This window comes from Manis pentadactyla, chromosome 3 (assembly GCF_030020395.1).
Source record: "Manis pentadactyla isolate mManPen7 chromosome 3, mManPen7.hap1, whole genome shotgun sequence".
NCBI lineage: Eukaryota > Metazoa > Chordata > Mammalia > Pholidota > Manidae > Manis > Manis pentadactyla.
Window position 1 is genome coordinate 70,162,215 of NC_080021.1, and position 19,604 is coordinate 70,181,818.

A 19,604-nucleotide genomic window follows, 5' to 3' on the forward strand; every position below is an offset into this window, starting at 1 on the left:
ATCCTTTCAGTGTCAAATGCTGAAATGCCTATGCTGCATTCAGTGAACCATATTATCTAGTTGTACATGATTCTCTGTACTCATTTACCTTCTGCTCACCTGAGTGAGCCCTTTGTAAATTTTTGTTTGAATATGTTCCCTGGTCTTACCTGTATTCCAGGAAATTATGAGTCAAATGCTTGAGTCATAATATTAAAGGGGAAACAGTGCCCCCTGAAGGCCAGAGTGGCAATGCTCAAGGACCAACAAAATGTAGGAGAGGCTAGGCTAGGCAAGAGTTCTTTATAAATGCTAAGAAAATATTTGATAAAATTTAAAATATCTAGCATCTGTAATAAATTGGTATGAAAAATGTGTAACTATGTGTGGTGATGGATGTTAACTATACTTATTGTGGCAATCATTTCACAATACTGTATATACAAATATCATACCATTATGGTGTACACCTGAAACTAATATGTCAGTTATATCTCAATTTTAAAATTTCATTCTAAATAACTTTTTAAAATTGTAAAAAGAAAGAAATGAATTTGTATGGAAGGGTCTTTTTCCTTCCCCCTTTAACACGATAAAGAGCTTTTTTTGCAGAGTCACCTTTCTATACATAATGGAGGGTCAAGCAGTACTGTAGTTAAGATCATAGGCTTTGGAATATGACAGATCTTCCTTTTGTTAACTGTGTGTCCTTGAGCAAGTCGATATATCAGCCTATTTCTTCATCTGTAAAACAAAGATAATATCTCATTGGATTATAGTGAGGATTAAATAAAATTGTATATATAATTTTCTGAGCACACAGTATTTGGAAGCTGCTATTATTAGCTATAACTACAATTCCTGCTACTATATTAATGAGATAAGGGTGTTCCATGTAACCATGACTACTTAATATATGAGTCTATGTGCTGGTAATAGTTTTCAGATAAGAAGAATTTGCAGAAGATGTAAACTAAAATAAATACAAGAAAGGAAGACTCAATGGGCAAGAAAACCCAAGAATATTTGTAAAGATAAAGGAGAAAATATAATTTTAAAACTTTTAATTCAATATATACATGAAATTGTGACAAATATATAATTAATATCACCCCTCTACTGGATAAGTGGTCAAAGGAGATAAAAAAGCAATTTAACAAGTATGTTATCAAATGGCATTTTTATTATTAGTTAAGAAATGCACAGTGATACAATTTTCAGGTCTCATATACTTTTTACAGTTTCAAATGTAAATGAAAAATGAAAAGAATGGTATATGAGAAGACATAGGAAGAAGGCATTGAACATCACAATACAACTGACTTCGTCTCTTACCAGCAGTGAGGGCAGGTATGTTACCCTCCCTCTCTGCACCTCATTTTCCTCATTTGTACATATGAGACAGAAACAGATCTTATACACTCACTGTAAGAACTAAATGAGAAGACATGAAAGCCCAGAGCACAATACCAGGCATAAATGCTAAGAAAATATTTGATAAAATTAAAAATATATATATTTTTTTAATTTAAAATTATCCTCATTGTCATTATCTTCATCATTGTTACCTATGTGCTGATGTTATTACGGGCAAATTGGAAAGGTGCTAGCCCTTCAGGAGATTCATCAGAGCAATATGTATGAGGAGCTATGAAGTTACATATACCCTTTAATCTGTTTTTCCCATTTATAGGAAGAAATTTAAAGGGAAAAAAACTTCCTTGATTAAAGATGTTTATAGCAATGCTAATTATGGCTTATCAAAGTTTGGAACAACCTAATGCCTAGAAATGGGGAGAGGTTGAGTAAACAAAGTATAGTAATACCAGATATTAAATGCAAAAGGAATACAAAAAAATCATAGTTTTGCTATGTGTCAGCAGGAGCCAGTTCAAAAATACAATGGAAAAATATCCCATTCAAAATAACCATAACTATAAAATACCTAGACATAAAATTAATAGAAGTGCTCAAACTCATTTTTAAAAACTATGTTTTAATGAGAGACATACATAGATCTTTGTAAATGGAGAGTCATAGCTTGATAAGAAGCCTTACTATTTTTTAAAGGCAATTCTTCTCATATTGATCTGTAAATTAAATGCAATTTTTATCAATATCTCAATGGAATTTTTTAAATTTGAAAGTTGATTCTCTAGTTTATCTGGAAAGCAAATGTTTGAAAACAGCCAAGAAAGTTTTGAAAAACAACTGTAACAAAATGACATGTGAACTTGAAAAGAACTATAAAACTATGTAGGAAATAGGGTAGTGTGGTACTGATGAGAAAAACACAGCTAGATTGGTGGAGTGGGACAGTCCATAAAATAGCCCAGGTTCCTACTTAGGGGATTTCACACATGCTCAAGGTGGCATTTCAAATCAGTGGGGAAAGATAGATTATTCAGTATAAACAGCACAAGGATAACTGCTTAGTAACCTATAAATTACAGGTGGTTTAGAGACCTAAATGTAAAAAACATAAACAATAAAACTACTTGTAAAAATAAATAAAAATATCTTTTACAAACTTTGAGTCAGAAAGAACTTCCTTAGCCTGATAAAAAACCTAGAAAGGGCACCCAGGAGTCTTTGGCTATGCTTTGCTTTGATTCTGGGCATTGCTCCCAGCTCAGATAAGCAGGTTTCCCACATGGAGTTTTGGTAAGTTTTTGAAATGTATTCCTAGTTCCTAGTGTTTCTCATTTTAAATAAATTTAAATGAAATAAAAAGTTGTACTCTCCCCCAAACACCAACATAATTTCCATATAGCAAGAGAAACCATCAAGTTAAAAGTTGAGTGACACACAGAGAAAATATTTACAACACAGGCAACAAAGGATTATTATTCACAATATAATGAGTTTTTTTTTAATAAGAAAAAGAAAATAAGCCCCCCCCCCAAAAAACAGGCCAACAATATAAATAGGTCATTCAGTGAGAAATACAGATTACCAATAATACAGATTACAAACAAATAAGCATATGTTCAACCTCATTAGTAATCAGAGACATGCAAATTGGTGGCTTCTTTTGCCTATTAGCAGGAATACTGAGGAGGGTTAGGCAGTGTTAAGTCAGCAGGAAGGAAAGCAGGCAATAAGAGGATGCACTGTCTGTAGAGAATTTAAAAAATAATAATAAAACATATCATCATGCTTCAGAAATTCTAAAATATGTCAGTGGTAAAATATTCTTATCTATAGGGGTGGGCTGCTCCCACTGCCCCCACCTCAGCAGGCCCTTGCTTTTATCAGAATAGCTGAAATGTAGAAGATTGATCATAATCCATGTTAGTGTATGCCCATACACTGTTGGTAGAAGCATAGTTTTTTTGCATGGCAAACTGGAAGGACTTATCAACGTTTTAAATGTGTGTTTCCTTTGACCTACCACTGCACTTCTTGAGATCTAGCATATTGAAATATCCCTAAATATGCCCAAAGATATAGGTACAAAAAATTTCACATAAACTTTGTAAAGGGCACAATTTGGGGCACAACCTAAATATCAACCACTAGGGAAGTAGATAAATAAATTATGGTACATGCAGAATTCCTTGGAATGGTTGGGAGATTGGACTAGATAACTCCTCAGATCTCTCCTGACTCTTCTGATTTTATGGCCTTCGATTTTAGGCTTTTGAAGACAATTCCAAGAAAGATATTTTGAAATAATTAAAGCAACGATACCATTAATGGGATAACCATGCAGTCCCTTAAGAAAATCATTTAGAAGAGAAAATTAATTTTCTGAAACTCCTTATTGTTAAGTAATTTAGATTAGGGGAGTTGTGACTAGCAGAGAACTCCAATTTCCCTTTATCCCATTTTCCCACTGTCAAGATTTTACATAACCATAGTACAGTTGTCAAGACAAAGAAATTAACATTGGTATAACACTACTAACTAAATCACAGATTTCATTCAGATCTCGCTGATATTACTTTTTCTGCTAATGTCCTTTTTCTGTTCTAAGGTCCAATCTTGAATACCACAATGCACTGAATTGTCATGTCTCCTTAGCATCTTCCAATCTGTGATAGATCCTCGGTCTTTCCTTGTTTTTCAGGACATTGACACTTTTGAAGAGTACTGGTTAGAATTTTGTGAAATGTCAGAATGGTGAGTTGTTTAATGGGTATAGAGTTTCAGATCTGCAAGATTAAGAGAACTCTGGATATGCATGGTGGTGGTGGTTGCACAACAATGTGAATATACTCAATACTACTGAACTGTACATTTAAATATGGTTAAGATGGTAAATATTATGTATGTTTTACCACAATTGAAAAAAAAGAATAATGATGGCAATTAAAACACTTCAAAAAAAAAACATTTGCCCCTTCTGTCTCATTTATTTGGAAGTTGATTTTTGACTTTCTTCTTTTAGATAAAATGCTAGAGGTGCTACAATTAGAATTATATAATGCATTTACTACTGGCAATAAAGTAAAGTACTGGCACTGGATGGAGGAACTCAGAAATCCACATACTTGGACAGGTTAACTCATGTATTTTGGAGTGAGTAGAGGCTCTGGCTTGTTAGAATGGGGGAATCAGAAACCCTTCATCAGAAAGACTTTAAACCTTTGTCTCTATTGTGAATTATATACTTGTAAGCCATTGTGATTCTTACAATCTGTCAGACATTCTAATATGTGCTGGGAAACCTCACTGGTGATCCACTATTGAGTAGTGATTAATAAAGATACAAGTTTAATTCTGATTCTCCTTACTAGCTATTGTGATTTTAGGCATATTGCATAACCTCTTTTGTTTTGTCATCTGTAGAGTGGAGTATTGCCAGGATTCAATTACATGCAGTAAACAAAACAACTAGTACAGCTCCTGGCATAGAACTGCTAATCAAGAAATAATTACATTTAATATTGCAGACTACTTTTAGGGCTCTTGTGACCTGCACATCATAACATTATTCTTTTATTATTAAACACTATTCCTGAGTCAAATACAACTAAAACTGTGAACTCCGTGAGTAAAGATAATGTCTTTTCACTTTTGCACCCTAGTCATCAAGTATAATCCCTGACATACAGCAAGTTCTCAATAAACATCTGCGAAATGAATGGATGAACCAACACTTAATTCAGCATCTTGTTGCATTGTAACTCCTAGAGTATCATCTGCCAATGTTACCTCATCCTTAGTGTGGTTTGGTTTGGTTTAAGTTACTTTAGAATTCCAAATCTTTCCTAATTGATGACTATATGGTGAGGAGAAATACACATTTTCTGGCCGTTTGTGTGCCAATTCAATTAAATAAACACTTATAGGGACATTTGTATATATAAAAATATAATAATGAGGCAGGATGATAAATTCGAAGAACACAAATAAAAGAGTGACTAATTATCAGTGGAGGGTGGAAAAGGTCATCCATCTACTGACCATCCAATTCAACCCAATTCATCCCAGACATTAAGTTGGGGCTCCAGCCCTTACCTATGACAGTTGTCTGTCTGGGGCTTGGTCCTCTACACACTTACTATCTGTTACAGGTATCAGGAGAGGACAGCTGAAGCTGATTGAGGATTCAAGGATTCTGGCTCTCAACACTGGGTCTTTCATCTCTAACTAATAAATATCTCTGTCAAACACCTCCTAGTTTAGGGCCTGATCCAATACACACACTCAGAATTCCTCAAGCTGCAGTCTAAATTCAGTCTCATTTATTATCTTTAAGTCTTTATAAATTAAGTAGAATACATCCGTTTACATGAGAAAACTATGGCTCAGAAAAGTGAAACGGTTTGTCTAGCTTGTAAGTGTTAGAGCCAGGATTAAATCCAGAATGTGTGAGCACAGGTTCAGTGAAGATACTGTCTTTTATTTAGAAGTGAAATAACATTAAATATCACGTTTCCTGTAAGTCTAGTTTATGCTTAATTTGGAATTATACCCTTGCTTTGAATAATCAAACTAGTAAATAATTCAAAATGATTAACATTAAATGGCTATATAAAATACTTTTACTTTAATTTTGCAATCATATTCATGCACTACAACCTGTTTAAACAACAAAGCCAAAAGAACTAGTGATCTAATTCTAGTTACTGCAGGTAATCAGACTCTATGCTCCATTGGCAACAGAGCTAATTATAGCAAAGAAATCAAAGTCACCTTCTCAGGGACACAGACACTGAGGTGAAGAACATATATAGTGTTTGGGCACTTACGGTACTTCTGTGCTTCATTAAAGTGGAACCAAATGTAAAATGGCTTTTACTGACGGTACCTCCAGTTCAACTATTTTTAATTTTCTAATTTCTGAAGTGAAGAAGGCTGAGGTTAGCACACTGAAGCATTATCTTAATTGTTTTTAAAAACATTTGAGAAACAGTGCTATTTTCAGATTCTGTTAATTTAATAACAGTAGACAAATCACAGTAAGCAGGTCAAGAACCCGAGAAGCCTGAATGATAAAATTAAAACATTAAGCACATCACTCTTATTTAACAGCTTGCATATGGATGCCAAGTGTGGTGAGTGTTTATGGTCCACTGGACTGTGTTGTATGCCAGACACTTAAAAGAACATTCCAGAGAGATGGTCTGACTTGCTGGAAACTTAAAGGCTCAAGCTCTACATTTCATCCTGGTTTCTTTATTTTTAAGTTTTTATGAAATATTTAGACATCTTACAAGATCAGTCCAGTTTGTATAAGTTGATGACACGTTTTTTTAAAAAACGAAAATAGGAAAAGAAAAAAGGAGAAGTAAAGAAAAAAGCAGTGCCCTAGATTAAAAGGGACTTGAAACACTAAACACCAAATACATTAAGCAGATCTTTAGATTCTGATTTGAACAAACCAACAATAAAGGAATTTTTGAGACACCAAGGACATTTGGTTATGGAATTGGCATTAGATACTAGCAATAATTGTCAGTTTTATGAATATGGCTTTGCAGTATGAAGAAAATGTTCTTAGAGATGGATCCTTAATATATGAAGGTAAAAATTACACATTTGGGATTTGCTTTTAAATATTTCAGTGAACGAAGAAATAAAAAGTAACAGATAAAGTCAATGTCAGCAAACTTAACAATCACTGAGTAGTTAAGGCAAGGCAATTTGCAAGGTAACAGGAATTTACCATACTCTTCTGCACTTATGGAGTTGACATTTTTCAAAATTTAAAGTTTTTACAAAATATCCACAAGATTTAAATTGGGGGTGGGGTTATGGTTATAAGTGGATCTTCTAGACCTGTGAAGAGTCTATGATGGTCATCACGAACTGTATAAACAATCTTTTACAGATGAAGTTAGTTTAAGGCTGTTTCATTTGCCATTGTGTTTTTAAGAAACTCTGACAAGAGGGAAACATATGGAAGTCACTAAAAACTTCCATTTACCAAAGTTGCCCTGAATGATGTCCTGCTTACACTCTTTTCCCTAGTCATTCTTCACCTACTTGCTAGAGGTATATTTAAATCCATTAACCCAGTCATCTGTTCTCTGCTTGAACCCTTCAATGGATTCCTATTCCTGGAATAAAATGTAACCTCTAAGATGGCTCATACAGCCCTATGTGAACTAGCAAACTAGCGCCTACACCCCTCCCACTGCCTCTCAGCCCCTTGCTGGTTTCTTTCAGCACTTCAGTAGCTGAGATCAGTCTGGTCCACAGCCTCTTCAGAGCTGATTATTCCTCTTAGAACATCATCTCCCATCACATCTTCACACTACATTACCCCTTTTACTATTTTCTCCCTTAGAGAAACAGTTCTTTTCATTTTTGGCAATTGTCACAATTTATTTGGGTTTGTTTCATGCCTACTTTCCCCACTTTTCCTCATGTGTATTCTGTTTACCACTGTGCAACCAACAATATTCCATTTTCATTGAATCAGTTAAGAAACATTTCTCCCCAAGCTTACAGTGCCCTATCATATGAAAATTGAAATTTAGTTCTGAAATATTGGAAAGAGGGATTTTGGTGAATATGATCCAAAAAGTTGGCTTAAACTTTGGAGGATTTAGGGTTGAGAGACCAACGGGACATTTGAGAGGCGAAAAACAGAGTGTAGCAAGTGATAATTAGGCTGCAGAACAAAAAAACTTACAAAAGGGAGATGTGAACGCCACTGAGTCCTGGTGTGTTTGAATTTGTGAACTTCCGTTTATTTCCCTGTGATGCCTTTTCTGCTGGGTCAGGGCCCTGACTTCCATCCTAGCTCTCTGCTGCACAGCGACGCACAGCCCCAGCTAATGGGATGGGATCAGGGGATGGGATCCAGACAGCTGGCTGGGATCTCTCACTCCAATGCCAGGGAGTGGAAGTTGGCAGCATATGTGCAAAAAATGTAAAATCACAGGAAGATTTTAACACACTTCTCTAAAAAACAAGAGCTCACACATACAAAATTTGAACAAGACAGTAACAAATTTGAGCCAGCAGATTTCTATGTAACTGTACACCATGTGGTTGTTTTTAAAAGTTAACACTACACAGTGCTTATATGCCAGGCTCTGTTCTAAGTGGTTTACAGCTATTGGCTCATTAGAGAATTAAGGAGTACATGTTCTTTCTCAAGTTACAAGGAATATTTGGGAAAGTGATTATGTATTGGGTCACAAAGTAAGTCTCAACAAATAATGAAAATTCAGTATCTATAGATCTAATCATATGTAGTAAAAGGACAAAAACATGTAAGACAGCAGGTTCCCTGACAAAGGCAAGGAGAGGCAGGGAAGGAGGGACAGGAACAGATGAAGGGGAAACAACTTAGCTCTACCTAGAATATTTTATTTGAAAGAAAGAAAGGAAGAAAAGTGGGAAGCAAGGAAGATTGGAAGGGGGGACAAGAGGAAATTTCTCTTAAACTGTGCAGAAAAAATAATCTGCATATGTAATACAGAAAGATAAAGATAAGCAAATGTGGTAAAATATTAGAAGGGTATATGGGAATTCTTTGTATTTTTTTCTGTAGGTCTGAAATTAAGTTACAATTTTTAAAAAGTTATAGCAATTACGGCCACCTTAATTTATGAGTAAATGAATGTCTGGTTCTTTACATTTTAGGTATTCTGTAATTTAAAGAGAAAAAAGTTTAAATCAAGCACAGTATATCATTTATAAGAGGAACACTTTGTCAGAAGAGAGGAGGCTTCATTCACCCACAGAAGACTGCCTTTGAGGAAACTGAAGCAAGCAGGGGGCTCTGCAAGCTGTGGGGCCGAGGGCTGAGTCCCATTCTCCCTGGAGCCTCTGGCCTTGTGCAGGGAATGACCTGCCCAATTCTTCAGCCCTGACTCTGCAATCTTATCTCTCTGCATTTGGCAGTTTTTCTCTATGACAGGATAGATTAAAAGACATTAAAACCCACGAAAATTATTTACCCATTATTCCATTCCTGTGCATGTATGCCAATGTTGTTCAGTAGTTTATATCACTGTAACAAAGCACTGCACTGGATATAGTAAAGTATAAAAACAAATTCAAGACACAGCCAAATGCTCGCTCCAAAGTCACAGTCTCACAGAGAAAGGCAAGACATGAAGGCCTATGTGAGCCACTGACCACTTTTATTTTTGCTGCCTCATTTCATTTTCGTACCAACTCTGTGAAGCAGATATCATTATTCCTATTTTGTACATGAAGCCCAGAGAAGTTACTAACTAGCCCCAAATTATACAACTACTAAGTGACAAAGCCATGAGTTTACCTCAGATATGTCGGACTCCAAAAGTTCATTCTCTTCCCACATCATTGTGTTTCTAAGTCACAAAACATAAATACTGTAAAATTTCACTTACTCAACACTTCTGGGGATGAGTCATGCTGGATAGATGAATAAGTGAAAGCCCACCCTCTAGGAAACTGTTCAAAATCTTCTAAGGTTAGAGAAGAGCAAACTCCAGAAGCCTCTGAGAAAGAGGCTTTTCTTCCCTGCATTTATTTTCCCTCTTCTGGCATTGGCAGCCCAGCATATCTGGTGTCTAATCTACATGTTCTCCCTGAAAGCTCCAGCATGAGATGGCCAAACATTCCTTTTTCTTTTTTTCTCATTCAAAGCATAAGTGAGACAGACTGGTAATTCAGAAATAATTTTAGTACATAGTAAGGGAGAAAAAAACAGGAAGTATTTACAGAAAATACAACTAGAAGAAAAATGGCTGGGTTTCCTGATAACGGATAGGGAACCCACTCAGTCCTGAATGTTATTAATTCCTGCCCTTGGTTCCTAAAGGGTGGTATGACTCCATGGGCCCAGTTCTCATCTCATCCCCGCAGCATTACTATTTCCTGGCCAGGCAGCTTTCAGTATTTACCTTGCCCTTAGTCCTAGAAATGGGTCTGATGAGTCATTCTACTCTTTCCATATGGAACCTTCCCAAATTTTAGATTCCTCATCTTATAAAAAGGAAATGATCAAAACATCTAACTCACAGAGATCAAACACAGAGCTCAGGTAGGAATGTGCCACATAGTAAACTCATGAGTTCTTTTTCTCCTCTCCCATTCTGTACATAATGACAATGATTAAAGCTAATGGGTGAGCACTTAGTATGTCACAGGTACTTTAAATGCATTAACTAATTTAATCCTCACAACAATTTTATGAAGTAGGTACAATGACCACCTTCATTTTATGAAGACACTGAGGTACCAAGAGGGCGAACAAGTTTCCCAAGTTCAAAAGCCGGGACTCGGTCTAGCCCATTGGGCTCTGGAACCAGAGCTTCTAACCACCACGCTACACCACATACACAGCAGACGCTACTGTGCTTAAAGTTCAGACCTACACAGCTCCCCCAACTCAGTCTTCCTTTCTGGTCTGTCCCCAGCCCCAGCCAGGGACTGTAAGTTGACACTAGAGCAAGAAGAGATAGAACTGAGGGAACATAAAGAGACTACAATGTAGCCAATCATATACAGTGACAATAATAGGTATAGCCACTTTATAATCCTTAGAGCACTCATTTAATACTTCGAAGCTCAATAAAAAACATATATAGATTCATTCCAGGGAAAAAGATTACCAAGCAGAAGTAACTTTGGCCAAAGAAGAAGGGATTGCATGTAGGTTGGAGTGTTTCTTTTTTAAAGTCAGTTAAAATGCATTAAAGCAATAACTATCAGTAAATAGTGAATATTTTCCCATATGGCCAGGGCAGTAATTAGGAACAAGTGTTAAGAGCAGACGTGGGCTGAATGCCAGCAACACTACTAGCTGTTTGAACTTCTGTGTTTCTTGTCTATAAACAGGAATAATGATACCTATCATCTAGGGATATTGTTAGGCTTAAGTAAGACAACGTAATTAAGGTGCTTGGTATGGTGCCAGATTCATCACAGGTACTCAGTAAGGTATTTTTCTTTTTACAACATCACTGTAATGGCTGAAGTGTATCCTGTCTCACAGATATGCCAGGATTCATTTAACCAGTCCTACACTGTTAAACATTTGGATCATCTTCAGCATTATCAGTAATCTGAACATTAACAAAATTTCCTATACATACCTGGTTATTTCTTCAGGGTTGACTTCTGCAAGTGATTTTGATGGATCAAACAATATCAACATTGTAAACTGGTGACAAACTATCAAATTATCAACCACATGTACATTACGAAGTTAATCTCTATACTGAAGGTATTTAGCCAACTCCTGCCAATAATATACATCATTTTAAAGAAACATGCTAATTTTACCAGCCCCTAAAGAACCCCATGTTGTTATTTAACTTATAGATATTTCAATTTCTTTTGTTATATTATAAAGACTATAGACTCCTTAAAGTATGAGGTTAGCAGAAAAATACAAAAGTGATTGAATAGGTAAAAATTTTAATGTAGCATATTACAGACATGGCATTTCAAGTCATTTATGAAGGAATTAACTTTCCTAATGGTTTTCAAAGTACTTCTGGAACCTCCCCTATGTGGAGAGTAGAGATGGGGTAGGAGATCTTGGCAGGTTGGAATGACTCTCATCCTTCCCCATTTCAGTCACATTTATCTGTTTACATAGAGAACTTATTGGTAAGTGAATCTGAAGGGTTCTGGACCTGAAAACAAAACCAAAAACATTTAATGCAAGGTTTCAGGACAACTGGTATTTTGCAACATAAAGTAAATAGATAAATGAAATAAGTTGAATATCTTCCTCCATCAGATGCAAAAACCCATCTGGATTAAACATTAAATGGAGAAAAAACCCTCCAGAAACTACCTGAAAATATGGACAAACATTAACTCCTTTTCAAGCACATTGGTAAAAGTAGAGGCCATAATAAGAGGCACTATTTGTTTGTGTTGGTAATACCTAAAATGTGTGCCTCTGACAGATTCAAAATGTTTTTGCAGCCAAAAAGTGTGGGCATGCTACATATCAATAATAGTGCCAAGGGGTAACTTAGAGCACTAATACCTCCACTGATTCTCAGCATTCCCAGCTCATCCCAAAGTATACACTCTAAATAAAACAATGTGCAAATCAAACAAATGTTAACTGAGGACATATCCTAGTATCTTGTGCTGCAAGCAAACCCTTCACACTAAGCCCTTCCTCTGCCTAGACATTCTGTAACTATCACTGCTGCTCTCTGGAAAGTCACATGTCATCAGCATAAAAAGGCTTTGAGAAGTCCTACAGTGGAATAAGAGGAAAACCCAGTTTACTCATTTCCTAAACTTATTTGACTACAGAACCCTTCCCTCAACATGATTAATATCCACAGAATTCATAGAGCACACCTTAGCAAATGCCAGGCTATATGGAAGTCAACATTCTAATGGAAAAATGCTGGGTCAAAGGTGCCCTTGTGAAAGATTTATTGTTCATTGATTGCTATTTTACCAATGCTCAATGCATGTATCAATTGTGATGTGCTGACACCTAGTGCCAATGATTTGACTCAGTATACAAACATGATTTCCTAGAATATATTGCTGCCCACCTAAACAAAAAACCCACTTGCAGACTGCCTTGGATTTTAGTTCTTGTACCTCACCATTATGATGCATTTTTATCTTGGAATACTATGGTTTATGTAAATGATCCACAGGGCTAAAAAAGTATTCTGTTTGTACTTTTGCTCTTCTCTCACCTATTCAGATATGTCTTATAAAACTATACATAAGAAAAATGTGTCAAGTACTACTTGTTCTGACTTAAGTCATCCTCATGAAAAGAACTTAATTAGACTGTGTTTAGGGGGTAGAGCTAGAAGGTTCAGAATGAGAGGTCAGGCCATTCTACAAAAACTCAAAAGATTGTTATAGGAACGAAGATACAGCAACTATTTCTTGTAGCAAACTCTTTAACTTATTCTTTTACCCAAAAGTACCCTTCTGGTCCTAAATAAAGGGAAAAAAGAAAAAGGAAGAGGCAAAGGAAACACAACTGCAATGATAAGGATTCTCCTGTTACAAGGAGAGTGGTTACTTGGTCCAGCCATTTAAAACAATGTTAATTTGAACTCTAAAATGTTAGGTTTCTGAGCATGAAGATTCAACTTTTGATATATATTAAATGTGTCTCTGTTCACTTTAATAATGCAATGCAAATGGTACCTGCTTGCATAATTACATTGTCTTAATAACTTCCAGGGTTTTGGCTGTTAGTCTAAGATTATCAGATCTCATATTTTAATAAAAATTCTGGGGCAACAAACTCCTTGAATGCCGATTTTAATTGAGTATCACTTGGTAACTCTGTAAAGCAGTTTTACTTGCTGTAACATAGGGTTATCAGTATTCTTAAGTATTTGAAATGTGAATTAAATAGCATGTAATCTAATATTGCTGGGAACCAAGAAACAATTCCTCACCGTGTATTCACTAGGTTACTTACAGCTACTAAATTGTCAAGAATATAAATGCATGCATGGGTATGTTTTGTGCAATTTCTACTTCTAACTGAAATGTGGCACTGACAGCTGGTTCTTTTGAGTTTCGCATATCTAGGCTTCTGTGACATGTGATGACTCTCTCACAAAATTACCATGAAATCTTTATCCATGCATCTTGTCATGATGTTGTTCAGCTTCCATGTGATATAAACAAAATCCTAAGCTTAACATGAACTTAGGCACTCAAAACTTCCTGTTTTAAGGTGCACACTTGGAGAATCATACTACTACTTTGTCTCAGATTACATCAAAATGACAACACAAAAAATTTTTACATCTTGTAGAGAATCTGTACATTTTATATGAACATATGCTTGGATCTCAGCCTGAGAAACTCTGCCAGGGACAACTGCCATTCATTCATTGAGCAGTATTTATCGAGGCTACTGTGTGCCTGGCACAGGAAATCCAACAATCGACAAACTGCCTGCCCTTATAACAGCCTTACAGTCTAATGGGGAAGGAGGACAACAGAAAAGTAATTTTTAATTTCAGATAGTGATTAGTGCTGCAAAGAAGTGAGCAAGATTAGGGGATGGAGAGTGAAAAGTACAGAGGTGCTGTTTTAGAGAGGTTGCCAGGAATGGCATCTTGTTGGAGCTGATATTTTGAGCAGATACCTAAATGAATATTACTTGGTAAAGAGTCTTCCAGGAAGAAGAGCAAGGCAAAGGCCTGGAGACAGGAACATACATGGAGCTGAAGCACAAGTCAGGCAAATAGAGTCAGCGAAGTAGCCAGGGGCCAGGTCACACCATGTCCTATAATACTGCAGTGATGACTTTGGTGGTTCTTAGGGGGCAAATGGGGTTGCAGAAAGCATGCTTTAGAAAAACTAGATGTGGAACTCCTGTCTCTGGAACTCAACTTTTTTTTCTTTTTACTTTTGAAATCAACTTTATTGAGGTATAACTTACATACATCAAAAGCACCCATCTTAAAAGTACAGTTGGATGAATTTTGGCAAATGTATAAAGCCATGTCACCATCACCATAATCAAGATAAAGAATATTTCCATCATCTGAAAAGCTCCCTTGTTCCTTTTTGTAATTAGTCCCTATCTCCTGACCCCCTACCAGAGCCAGGAACTAACTGAAATTTGGGGACTCATAATTTTCAATGTGGACTTTTGAGGACCTAGATCTGTGCTGTCCAATACAGTAACCATCAGCTACATGTGGCTAAATAAGTTTAATTAAAATTATATAAAGTCAACTATTCAGTTTCTTAGTTGCACTAGCCACATTTCAAGAATTCCTCCTCTATTATTAAGCTTAAAGGATAGCCTCTTTTTTTAAGAGAAATGGTGATTTCCCTTATAATGCATAAGGCGTAATTTTAAGTAAAAGCAAACCTCAAAATCATAGTCTTACTAAATCTATGGTTGTTGCTTTTTTTCTGGAAGGGGGTATTCTGAAGCAAATATGCTGGAATATTAATGTTTGTTAAACCTAGTAATGTATCCATGAGTATTTTTTCTATTATTTTCTGTATACTTTTGAATGTCTGAGACATTTTAAAAGAAAAAAGTAGGCTTTTCTTTTAAATTTTAGATAAGAATACTTTATGTTATCAAGATTGTTCACTATGTGATTAAGCAATATAAGTTAACAGTATGTACAGTGGTACAGCATAAAGGTCAGCATAGCATGAATTGGTATAACTTAAAGGTTAAGTACATAGGCTCTGGAGTCAGATTATTTGGGTTTTAATTCTAATTATGCAGTTACTAGCAACGAGACACTGAGCAAATTATTTAACCTCGCTGTGCCTCAGTTTCCTCATCAATAATATAAGAATGATAATAACAGTACCTGGCTCATAAGAATATTATAAGGATTAAATAAACATATGTAAAGACCCTGATGCACAGTAGATGCTCAGTAAGTCTTAATAGCTATGACGATGATGATATAATTTTAATTTTTTTTTTAATTACAAGTTTTTTTAGGAAACAGAAAACTTGGAGCAGTCCATAAAAAATGTTAACCATTGTAACCTCTAATTGACAAGACTAATTTCAATTTTCTTACTTATTTTCTAAACATTCTACATTAAGTAATTCCTTTGGACTCAAAACTCAAAACAACAGTAATACAGAAAAAATTTTGCCTTTAGGCCTTCACCAAAAGAGCCTACAGTCTAGTAAGCAGTGATTTTCAAAGTGTGATCCTTGGACAGGCAGCACCAGCACTACCAGAGAACTCGCTAAAAATGCAACCAGTTTGCAATCACTTCTTGGTAAATTCTTTCTCAAAACACTAGGCAGCTGCGATGTAGCGGAAAGTTGAGTGCTGAACATGGAAGAAAACCTTGATTTGAAGCCCAGCTCTACTACTTGCTAGCTGGGTGGTTATCATGGTGAAGATAATGTTAAATCTTTTCATCTTTATAATAAGGACAATACTACATATCTCACAGGATTGTTTTAAAGATCAGTATACTTTAAAACACCTGCCCTATAATAAGCCCTCAATACATTTTTGTAACATGTGTGATATTTATTTTTCTGTACTGTTTTGGATTGATTGATTATATGCTTTATTCAACTTGCATTATGTACAATTTGGTTTAGCCTATTTCTTCTATTAGAGTCTGAGTTCCTTCAGCACAGGGATGGCCCTCTGCATCCCTTTAATTTGCTACAATACCCACTTCAGTAATCAAGTCTCTCCCACATCCACTCCAAGCTTCACCAAAAGCTTGTGACTCGAAGTCTGACTGTCTGGGGTAGGTATCTAGAGTAACATAGTCAACTTTTAGTACAGATGTACATTTCACATGAGAAAGTATGTGGCTGACATGTAACATTCCCCAAGTTATGCTTCTCTTCCTTTTCCAATATAAGTGGATGCCTCTCATTTTTATATTTACCAGGTTTGTTTGTTAAAAGCAATACAGGAAGTTTAGTAGTGTTGTACTAGAAATTGTGAAAAACATGAGTTTCAGTTTTAACTGAATTTTGGCATTTCCAGATACAAGTGATACTGGGGTGATGGTTGTAGAAGAGTTTTACATAGAGCAGATAACATTAGGTACCCAGCTCATTTTTTCCTATCTGGAATACTGAGACAAGCACGAGAATTATTATGTATTCCACAAAGATCTTGTGAAAGTTAATAGGCAATTAGGATCATGGAATTTGGCAGGAAGAAAAAAGAAGCATGTGTATCTCACATAAGCAGGGTAGAGGCTTTCTGCACTCCTATGGCCTTAGAAGAAACAGTATGTCATATTTTGTCTCAGGAAAATATTATTTTTCTTACTTTATAGGTACCAATGCCATTTAAATGCCTGTCATTAATAAATTTACATACTGAAATGGCATGGTTAATATAACTGCCTTTATTTACATTAACTTTCTTATCTTCTGAACTTTGCATTTACAGACTCATTAAATACCTGTCAAGTTAAATGATCAAATTTAATTTTAGAATTGCTTGAAAACTTGTCTCGTTTCCCTCCTCCCATTAACTATGTTTTACTCCAGCATATTCCTATTTTTTTCCCTTAAAAGTATAATCCTTAAAGCTAGGAGAACTATCATAGCAAATGGGTTTAAATAAATCCATTTAGTTTGGGAGAAATGTTTCTAACTAATCAAGGCTCCATGGGGAAATGAACACTGGATCAGTCAGGTGGATGGTGCTTGGCAAGCCAGTGAAAGGCTGTCCATGTCCTCAGTAGGGTAGGAAATGGTTATTTTGTCAAGGTACCACTCAGAATGGCATATTCAGATGCAATTTAAAAAATCTGACTGTTCATATGTATCATCAATAAACAAAATTTGGCTTGATGATGTTAAGACATAAAAATATATGGCAGTGTTAGAATTTCACACTGCTGTCAACTTTCGTGTGCTCTGAGGCTATCACAATTCAATTTTTTGGATTCTGTATGAGAAAAATAAAATTTTACTGCAGGTGTAACTTCTCAGTCACAGCAGAAAATAATGTTCACTTATAGGGTATATCAAATTCCTCAATTTATCAACACTCAATTAAAAATCAGTTTCAAGACCACTTGTATAATTACCACAAAATTATTGTCAGAATAAAAATAAATAACTTTCCCTGCTTGACTTAATTCTTTAAGAAAAGCTGCACTGAAAATTATCCCTTTCAAGATAAGTAACATTACCTATCTTGTATGAAAGTCATGTTATTTTTGCATAGGCCAGGTAGAATTAGGAAATTAGAATTAGAAAAGTAACATCTGAAGTGTTTCTCTTTCAAACATATTTCTTTTGAAGAAAATCATAGACAATAATAAGGTCAAAGTCAGTACTAATACCCCTTAAGCGTGTCTATCTGACAGACGGTTTACTTCAAAATATTAAATTCTACTTGCTTAAAACCTAATAAGGTAGACAGTCCTAGATAGCTACAAAGACTCAAATGACTGCATGGACTACACTGATAAATCCATTTTGTGCCAAATGTTTCAGAAATTTTGAAGCAGTTCAGTTATCTAAGGTCTTAGAAAGCAAGAATTTCCAGAATGAAAACGTAAAAGCACTGCCTATACAATAATTAAAATAATACTAGCTTTCAATTAACATATCATGTGTTCTGTAATGAAGAGGCAAGTAATAAAGCTCTGTTGCCTCCTAAGGGGTAAACACCTTTAGGAGCCCTTTAAGTCAATCTACTAAGAGGAGACCCTGAGGCCTAACAAAAGGTCTGAGCTAACAGCTCTTTTTTTCTTTTGTAGTAGCGTAAAAAACACTCCCTGCCTCTGAGATACATGGGTGATTTGACTTTGGGCAAGTCACTTAATTCCTTCTAGTCTGTTTCCATAAATGGGAGTCAACAATAACCGGCAAAGATATTACAGGACTGGTGTGAGGACGAGATGACATATGTGAACGTTCCTATATAAAGTACAAATCAATTCACCATAAACTAGTTATATTTTACACAATACTGGCCTAACCTTTCCTGCTTCTGTCTGTCTATGAGTACAGATGTAGGTCTGAATGCCTAACTTACTAACTAGGTGAACCTGAGCAAATCATTTCCTTTCCGAACGTGTTTCCTAACAAGGTTATTATTAAGATCATATGATACAGTGTATGTAAATGCCGTGGCAGATATGTATTAAGAACTTAATGATAGTTGTTATTACTCTCTGAGGGGAGGATTGTAAGCAGCAAACAATATTATATCCAGCTAACACCTTTGTATATGTATATAAAACTCTATACACATCCAAGATATTGTTACTTGTACTTACACTGCAAAGGCGTACAGGAAATGAGGAAACAAATGGCGCCTCAGTGACCCCTAGTAGAGACAACAAAAAGGCAGAAAAGGGCGTTCAGGCGCCTCAGTGACTTGGAATAGCCAAGCAGAGATGAGAATACGTAAATGTGGCGGTAAAAAAAGACCTTAAGAAACACTCCGAGAACCAATTCACTATTTTCCCCCTTTTTCTTATGATCTCCAGCCTAGAGTAGGCCATTCCATTCAACTTCCCAGCCCGCCATATCGCAGACATTTTTTTTACTGTACCTGCTTCACTGAGAGACTTTCATTTCCCTCCCCTTGTAGGAGTCGTGAACTTCAAACCCTCTGCTCCCGAAACCCATTCCCTTCAACTCTGTTTTTACAGGCTTCCCTGCACCCTTCCCTCCGCCAAAGGGGGAAGCGAAGCCGAACGCACCGCAGGGCATCATAGGAAATGTGGTCTCTCATACTCTTTTGCTTGGGCCCCAGACTGGGGAAGACGACAAAGGGGAT

General features: G+C 35.9%; 1 long non-coding RNA gene across 3 annotated transcripts in view; it reads right to left on the reverse strand.

Moving 5' to 3' along the window:
• LOC118912814 (uncharacterized) overlaps positions 1 to 19,521 on the reverse strand; it is a 22,680-nt gene extending 3,159 nt beyond the window's left edge. Inside the window, exons 1-4 of one of the 3 annotated variants that reach the window (XR_005024932.2) lie at positions 19,377 to 19,521; positions 19,099 to 19,148; positions 11,472 to 12,017; positions 598 to 3,096 (exon numbers count right to left, since the gene is read on the reverse strand). This is a non-coding gene — a long non-coding RNA (uncharacterized LOC118912814). Of the gene's footprint in view, positions 1 to 597; positions 12,018 to 19,098; positions 19,149 to 19,376 lie in introns of all 3 variants that reach the window. The other 2 variants (XR_005024931.2, XR_008996291.1) reach the window with 2 other exon arrangements.
• Positions 19,522 to 19,604: the final 83 nt, after the last annotated feature.